This window comes from Otolemur garnettii, unplaced genomic scaffold (assembly GCF_000181295.1).
Source record: "Otolemur garnettii isolate 467f Iridium unplaced genomic scaffold, OtoGar3 scaffold00045, whole genome shotgun sequence".
In the NCBI taxonomy this organism is placed as follows: domain Eukaryota; kingdom Metazoa; phylum Chordata; class Mammalia; order Primates; family Galagidae; genus Otolemur; species Otolemur garnettii.
In genome coordinates this window covers 1984274-1993031 of record NW_003852440.1, presented here as the reverse complement: position 1 = coordinate 1993031, position 8758 = coordinate 1984274, and the positions used below count along the sequence as shown (strand labels likewise).

At 37.3% G+C, this 8758-nt stretch overlaps 1 pseudogene; it reads left to right on the top strand.

Moving 5' to 3' along the window:
• The first annotated feature begins 6999 nt into the window (after nt 1-6999).
• LOC100964882 lies at nt 7000-7750 on the top strand (annotated as a pseudogene).
• The last annotated feature ends 1008 nt before the right edge of the window (nt 7751-8758 follow it).

Genomic DNA, 8758 nt, shown 5'->3' with positions numbered 1-8758 from the left:
TAAAAATAAAGTATAAAGCTAGCCAAAAAACTTCCCCTCTCCCTTATTCTCTACCTATGTATCTAGTTCAAGAAAGCTAAAACTGAGTCCTGGAGAGAAAGCCATTAGACTCATCACTTACAGACAGGGCTGATATGTGCAAAATGGGAAAGAAAGACTGGTTATGGTAACAGCTAACTTTCATTGAGGCATACTACCTTCCAAGCACTATTCTAATGAATGTGTATATACAAATTTATATATTTATATTGTATATTCTATATTCATCTAATCCGTATGAGAACACTTTTAGAGACATTTTATCAATGAGAAAACTGGCACAGTTCAAGTTCAAGTAACTTGCCCCAAATCACAAAGAGCATAGATTAAATTCAGATAGTCTAACACTAGAGACAGCTATAGTTTCCTGGTTATAGGAACCAAAGATTACATGTAAGTGAAGGACTTGCCCATTCAGATGACAATACGTTTTTCTCCTTCCTTCCTTCCTCCCTCCCTCTTCTCTTCTCTTCTCTTCTCTTCTCTTCTCTTCTCCTCTCCTCTCCTCTCCTCTCTTCTCCTCTCCTCTCCTCTCCTCTCTTCTTCTCTTTCTTCCTTCCTTCCTTCCTATCTTTCTTTCTTTCTTTCTTTCTTGAAACACAAAAACATCATCAACATGAATTTAGGAGTGGTAAGAGCTAGTTTTTGAGATACTTTTTCATTCTTTTTTGTGGGTATTAAAATACAAAACAAAAAATCATCTCTTTTAGAAATTTCTTCCCTTATTCTTCTCTTTTCTTTGCTCTGCCCTTTTGGTCCATGTAGTCTTTTCTTATCCTAAACGCCAAAGCAGTGGCCGAGCAAGTAGAGAAAAGCTTAGAATAAGCATGAGAGAAGGAAACAATGTTACAGTTATATTATTCCCACCTGAGACACTAACCCTACCTTTAACTCCTCTGACCTCAACATCAGTGTATGAGATAGACATTTCTGTTTTAAATGATCTGCATTTAACTGAGTTCAGTTTAACCAGATACCATCTTATTAAGAAACAGTACCAAACTAGAAGTCTCTGCCTCTAAAATAACAATTGATCAACCATGAGACATTTGAGAAAGTCACTTCATCTCTTGGAACCAAGTTTCATACCCAATATAGTAGAATATGATGAGGAGAAAGTATAATTTCATTCTGTACCCTAGTGATGTTGAGTATTATTTAGCTAAGAGTTTAAAGTGAATAGAATATCAATATCTAAAAATAAAATAACATAGAGACTTCCAGTTTCTGCTCCAACATGCAAAGAACTTAGAAATCATCACTCCCCTTATAACAAGGAAAAAGTTGAACAAACTAAAAGTCAAGAATTTTTCTTAGATCCATCTGAGAATTGAGGTTGCAGAGCAAACTACCACCCAAAATCTGGAGAGACAGGTAAATATAAGAATCTGCTTACCTGGAGCAAAAGGTGCTGAAATCATATAGTGGTAAGAAGCTGTAAGTGGTAATTTTGAATAATTCCTGGAGGCTGAGTGTGGCCTAGCATGAGAGTTAGAAATTCATGGGGGTCAATATTTTAAGGAGGCCCCTTCACTTTTGTGCATGTTGCCTTTAGGAATCCCACCAGGTTTTTGAGATAAGAGACACAAAATATTCCCTGTGTTATAGAATCAGGTGTACCTGCCCAAATAGAGCTGCCCTGCCCAGGCAGGATCAGGTTCATGACCCACCCAGGAAGGGTCAGATTCATCTTCCTCCCAGGAAATAGGAATGCCTCCAATTGCTGCCCTCTCTGACCCTTTACATCCCCATCCACCATAACCCACATGTGGAATTCCTGTCTGGATTTCACCTCATCTGCATCCAGGTGGAAATAAAGACCACGTGATTTCTACAGAACAGGGATTTCATTTTGCTTTGTTTTGCTCCTTGGAATAATCTTTCGTTCTTGGGGCCACAACCTTTCACTGTGGTTTGTGAGGGGAGGAAGCATAGCCATGTTTAAATACATCCAGAGCAGTATCATAACAAAGGCTTGGTCTCCAGAAAAAAAAGAACACATTAGAGCCTTATCCGCCTAAGCAAAAGTATATTTATTCACCTCTCTAATCTTCATGTCTCTTTTAACTGGAAAAGGTAGGAGGGTGCGGGAAAGGAAAGAAACATATAAACATTTGTAAGATAATAGCTTAGGGACACAGACCTACAAAAAAGTTAATAAGATGATATAATGCTTTCCCCTCCCCTATACCTTAACCACTATCTCAGTTGGTCCTAGTATAGCAGTGGATTATAGCTTAAAAAGCTGCAAGGTATAGGCTTTATTTAAGGAACAGTTCTTAGGGAAGCTCAAAGGCAACAGGGGGGATAAAAGAAGGACACTTGAGGAATTTGAAGTCTCTGGCATCTTACATAGCTCAGCTCTTAGCCTTATTAACATAAAGCCTCTTACTAAAAGTCTTTTTACCTTAGTTCATATTACTTGATATATCACAACTGTCTTTTATTGAAAATTACAAAGTATGCTAAAGAGCAAAAAGAAAAAAGGAAAAAGAAAGAAACAAGCAAAAGCTAAAACACAAACATTGAGATCACATTCGAGTATGACACAGATTTGGAATTATCAGATAGGGAATTTTAAATAATTATGATAAAGGCTTCAGGGCAAAATGTACATGATGTGCAAAAATAATAGGTAATATAAGCAAATAGCTAGTAACTCTAAGAAAGAATCAAAAGAAAATGCTAGAAATGTTGTCCCTTAACAAGTAGGGGTAGTTTCTGAAATGTTAGCTTTTGTTAAAAAGTAATGGGAATGAAGAATGCCTTTGACGGGCTCATCACAAGACTGACTATACATGACCAAGAAAAAAAACAATGAGCTTGAAGATATGTTAGTAGAAGCTTCCCAAACTGGAAAAAAAGAATGGAATAAAATGACTAAAATATCAAAGCAATGTGGGACAATTTCCAAGGTACAATATACATTAGAATAGAAAAAGAAAAAGGAAGAAGGAGAAAGATAAAACAGAACAGAAGAATATTTGAGGTAATAATGGCTGAGAATTTTCCAAAATTAATGAAGATACCAAACCACAGAAGCAGAAGACTCCGAGAAAACCAAGTAGAAAAGGTTATGTTAAGCTACAAGAACAAGAATTAAAGTAGACTTCTGATCAGAAACCATGCAAGCAAGAAGAGAGTGGAGTGAGATATTTAAGTGTTAAAAAAACAAAATCCATGCATCTAGAGTTCTATATCCAGGGAAATTATCCTTCAAATATGAAGAAGAAAGGGAATTCAAATCTATCAATGGTCCCTGAAAGAAATGTTAAAAGCTATTCAGGAAGAAGAAAAATGATATGTCAGAAATTCAGATCTATAAAAAGAAAGGAAGAACTAGAAAGAAAAGTAAATAAACATAAAACATAGTCTTTACTTTTTCTCATTCTTAATTCACCTAAAAGATAACTATTTGTTTACAGTAATAATGTGTTGGATGAGTGGATAAGTGAAATGAGTGAAAGCAGTGTAACAATGGACAGAAGGAACTGGAGTTACATTGTTATAAGTTGTACCTCAGGTGTAGTGGGATGTGATCTTACCTTAGTTGTAAATGTATATTGCAAACTCTAGCAGACTATTAAAAGTTGCTTTAAAAGTGTTATATAGAGAATGGAGTTGCTAACAGCCAGGAGAGGATATGTCCAAGTTTTGTTGTGATACATATCTCACCTATGACTCTCCATCTGTGAGAAAGACACACTGCAGTGGGAAGAAGCACAAAGAGAATGTGAGGGACTACTATCAGAAACGGATGGAAAAGCAGGCCCAGAGCTCAAGGAAAAATACCTCCTACTCCATTCTCTGCTCCTCCTCCTACAGGAGTGATGATTCCACCACATCCCAATCTTCCAGGTCCTCCTCATCCTGGTATGATGTCAGCACCCCATGTGGGGGGCCCTTCCACGATGCCAGTGATGGGTCCTCCTCCTCCTGGGATGCTGCGAGTGGGACCTGCTCCTGGAATGAGGCCACCCATGGGAGGTCACATGCCAATGATGCCTGGGACCCCATTGATGAGACCTCCTGCTGGGCCCATGATGGTGCCCACTGGTCCTGGAAAGACTCACCAGACAGATAAGGGTATAGGGTTTTTTTTTTTATGTTAGTTTCATATTACTTGTTCTGCTTCACCAGGAGATTATGGGGCTGTGACACTGGGTTTTTTCTTAATAGCATGATAAGGAAGACTTTGTCCCCTTTCCTATCAAAGAGAAAGTAAGAATAGTTTTGAAGGGAAGAAGTGGAACCAAAAAAGGGGCAGTTTTCATTTGTATTATGAAATGTGAAAATAAAATTTTTAGCTGTTTTAAAAAATAAATAAATAAAAGTATTATATAACTGTTATGCCAATAGAAAAGAGAAAATAGAATCATATAAAATAATTAAACCAGAGAAAGTAGAAAAAGAGAGTCTGAGAAGCTGAATTTTACCCCATCCCTGCCCTCTTCCCATCCAGAGTCATATGATGAAGTTGCCAGTATCTTGAAATGTGACTGTATTTAGAAACAGGGGCTTTAAAGAGGTAATAGGTAATTAGGATGAGGCCTAATCCAGTATGACTAATACCCTTCTAAGAAGACATTAAGACACAGACACAGAGAAAAGACTAAGTGAGGACACATCAAAAAGGCAGCAATCTGCAAGCCAAAGAGAAAGGTCTCAGGAAGAAAATGAACCTGCCGAAGTTCTGGACTTCCAGCCACCAGAATTGTGAAAAAATAAATTTTTACTGTTTAAGCTACCCAGACTATGCTATTTTGTTACAACAGTTTTAACAAATTAATTGAGGGGAAAGAGCCAAAAGAAACAGAATAAGTGCAATGATTACAAAACTGTTACAAACACGGTAATTATTAATTCCACTACATCAATAATTATTTTAAATGTAAATGACATAAATAGACAAATGTTAAAAACAGAGTTTGTCAGAGTGGATTAAAAAAAAGAGAGAGAATCAACTATAGGTTGTCTAAGAAAAGCCCACTTTAAAGATACATAAAGGTTAAAAATAAAGGAGTGAAGAAAAAATATATCATGTTAACATCAACCAAAAGAAAACTGGAGCAGCTGCATTAATTTCAGACAAAACAGAGGCCAGAACAAAAACTAAAATAATCGGAGATAAAGAAGAGTACTACATAATGATAAACAAGTCAATTTTCTAACAAGACATAGCAATTTTTAACATGCCTAACCACAAAGCATTGAAGTACATGAAAAAAACTGATTAAACTACAAGAAATATAGAGAAATCCACTATTATAGTTGGTGACTTCAACACTCCTTTTTCAGAAACTGATAGATCATCAAGCAGACAAAAATTAGGAAAGATACAATTGATTTAAATAGCACTAGTAATCAACTTGATCTGATTGACACTTAGAGAATACTACACCCACCAATGACAGACTACACATTCTTCCCAAACTCATGTGATACATTCATCAAGATAGACCATCTTCTAGGCCATAAGACATACTCTACCAAATACAAAAAAAAAAAAAGAAAAATTACAAAATATCTGCTCTCAAACTCAAACCACAGTGGAATTAAACTAGAAATAGCTAGCGGAAACATAGCTGGAAAATCCCATGATATTTTGTTAGGTCTGAATAGATAATCCCTGGTCCCCCAGTTCCCAGAACAAGAAGGAGTACTGGTAACCAAGTCAAGCTGATGACAGAGTGATAACAGATACAGAGAAATCCCACACCAACAGTTTATTACGGGAACAAGAAAGAAGCTCTGCAAAATGAAAGTGTGTAAAAGAAAGCTACACAAAATGACAGAGTGAAAATAATACAGAAGGGTCAGAATGGTCAGTCTCCAGTCCTGAAGAAAGACCTCAGTCTGAGCACAGCTGCCTTTTACCATGCTCACTAGTTTGTCCCACCTTTCTCTTAGCCGGATTGGTTGTCTTGTTCCATATTTGGGGTGATTGATAGGTTGGGGTTATTGGACAGATTATGTAACAGGTTGGTGATGTAACAGCTTCCCTTTGTGGGCATGTATTTTCTCCAGAAGCCTTCATGAAAGCTATACTCATATATGCTAATTAGATGATAATGAGCTCTAGGTCAGTTAAAAGTCACTAGGAACACCTTACTCCGTATGCTTCCATCAGGGAACAGTTCCTTGCTGCAATTTAGTTCCTGGTCTCTGCCATTAGCCACTTCCTTGCTACCTGTCTATCCTCCACTAGCCCTAACAATTTGAAGATTAAACAGCACACTTCTAAATAACATGTTTTGAAGAAGAAATCTCAAGAGAATTTTGAAATACGTGAACTAAATGAAATAAAAATGCAACTTATCAAAATTTGTGGGATTCAGCAAAAGTAGTGCTTATAGGGTAATTTGTAGCATGAAATGAATGCACAGAAAAAGAGGAAAGATATAAAATCAATAAATTAGAGAAAGAAGAGAAAGAAATTAGGGAAATAAGAGCAACATTAACCTAAAGCAAGAAAAAGAAAAGAAATAATACAGATCAGAAATTAATAACACTGGAAGCAGGAAAACAGTAAAAAATCATATAAAGCAAATGATGGCTCTTTAAAAAAACCAATAAAATTTATGAATCTTTAATAGTTTAAGAAAAAAAAGAGAAAAAACAGAAATGACAAACTGCAGAAAAGAAAGAGGGGTCACCACTACTGAGCTCATGAATATTAAAGAGATAATAAAAATACTTTTTCACACTCATGAAAAAGGACAAATTCCTTGAAAGACACAAATTTATCATAATTCACACAAAGAGAAATAGATCATCTAAATAGGTTTATGCTATTAAGGAAACTGAATCAATAATTAATGAACTTCCATGATCCGCCTGGCTCCCTGTGGCTCTTGGTCATCAGCTCTCCTACCCTGGTCCTGTGCTGCTGGGGCATCTCAAACCACTGATGCCCTTGCCACTATTGGGATGGGGGAAAGCTCTTGTGATCCCTTAAACATGTGTGCTCTTAAAAAAATGGTTGAGAAGACAAAACACGGAATTAACATCTTATCTTTAGAGATGGACTGTAGAGAACAGCTTCTTCTTGAATATCAGCTCCCAAGTAACAACATTGTGGCAAATTCTGGCTAAGAATCCTAAATTTCAGCAAGGCTACATTGCCATGGGATTCTCCTAAAGAGGCCAATTTCTGAGGGCAGTGGCTCAGCGATGCCCATCATCTCCTATGATCAATCTGATCTTGGTTGAGGAACTACATCAAGGTGTTTTTGGACTCTTTCAATGCCCAGGACAGAGCTCTCACATCTGTCTGTGACCTCATTGGGAAAACACTCATTGCTGGGGCTTTCTCCAAAGCTGTTGAAAAATGCCTGGTGTAAGCAGAATACTGGCATGATACCCTAAATGATGATGTATGTTGTAACCACAATGTCTTCTTGGCAAATTTAATTCAGGAGAGGGATTTCAATACATCCTACAAGATAAATCTGATGGCCCTAAAGAACACTGTGATGGTAAAAGTCCTCAATGATTCTATTATAGACTCTGTAGATTCTGAGTGGTTCAGATTCTACTAAGTGGCCAAGGAAAATGTTCCCTATGGAAGACCATCCTATACACACAGGAACTACTTGGGGTTGAAAGAAATGGACAAAGCAGGACAGCTAATATTTCTGGCTACAAAAGGCAACATTCTTAAGCTGTTTGAGAATGGTTTTATGCCCACATCATACTGTTCCTTGCATGAAACCCTTGTAGTTTGAAAGACAGATCAGAGAGTCCCTAACTCTTTCAAACCACATGGGAAACAGTTTCCTTCATGACCAAGCTTAAACTCAGATCCAATCTAGAACTAATTCTTCTTGGCTATCATCATCTAACATGCCCTACTTGGAAGGATCTAAGATCTGAATCTTAGCCTTTGTTTTTATCCTTCCTTCCCTCCTATTACCACCATATGGTGTTAAGTGCAAATTTAATCAGTGAATAACTGTAGCAATTGTTTTACAACCTTTCATCAGGGTCAGTCAAGTTCAGTTCTAAGAAAGGCAGCTTGCCTTTCAGATGAATACCAGAACTATTCCCAGGTCCAGAGGAGACTGAACAAATTAAAGCAGTTAGATAGACACTCAGGGCAAATGTCTTCCTCAGGAAAGTCAAGCAGAGAGAAGGCTAGTACCCAGCCTGGAGGTACTGATACTAAGCATTTTCTGTTTGGTGATGATTTAACCAGTGCTTGGAAAAGTATCACTTGGATGTTTCTGCATAATTTCTTAAGACTTCTTTCCTCTCTGGATATGTTGCCTTTGTGCTGTCTTAGCAATTATTAGACATATCCCACTGGCCTACCATCTTGCCTCTGCAGTACCATTTGGTCTTCTTTGGTAGTGCCAAATTCATGGTTCTGTCACAAGAGGAGGGAAGGAGCACTCAACTGGCTTGCCTAAGAGAAGAAGTGTACGTCTTGTATAACCTAAATAGAGGGTGAAGAAAATGCAGGAGTGAACTCAAAAATGAGGGAGGTGGTTCTTTAGATTTCATCCTGAACCAACCTGCCCTTTCTTCATATGACTTGTAGTCTCTGCCCTTTCTTCATATGACTTGTAGTCTGGATGCCATAATTGTAATCGATGACTTTAACAGAGAATGGGAGAAAAAATACAAAGAGATGGGGCTTTCACACTCTCCCCCACAAACACCAAATCATTTACCAGCATACAACTATTTCTGATATGTTCTATAAGAAAATAATTAT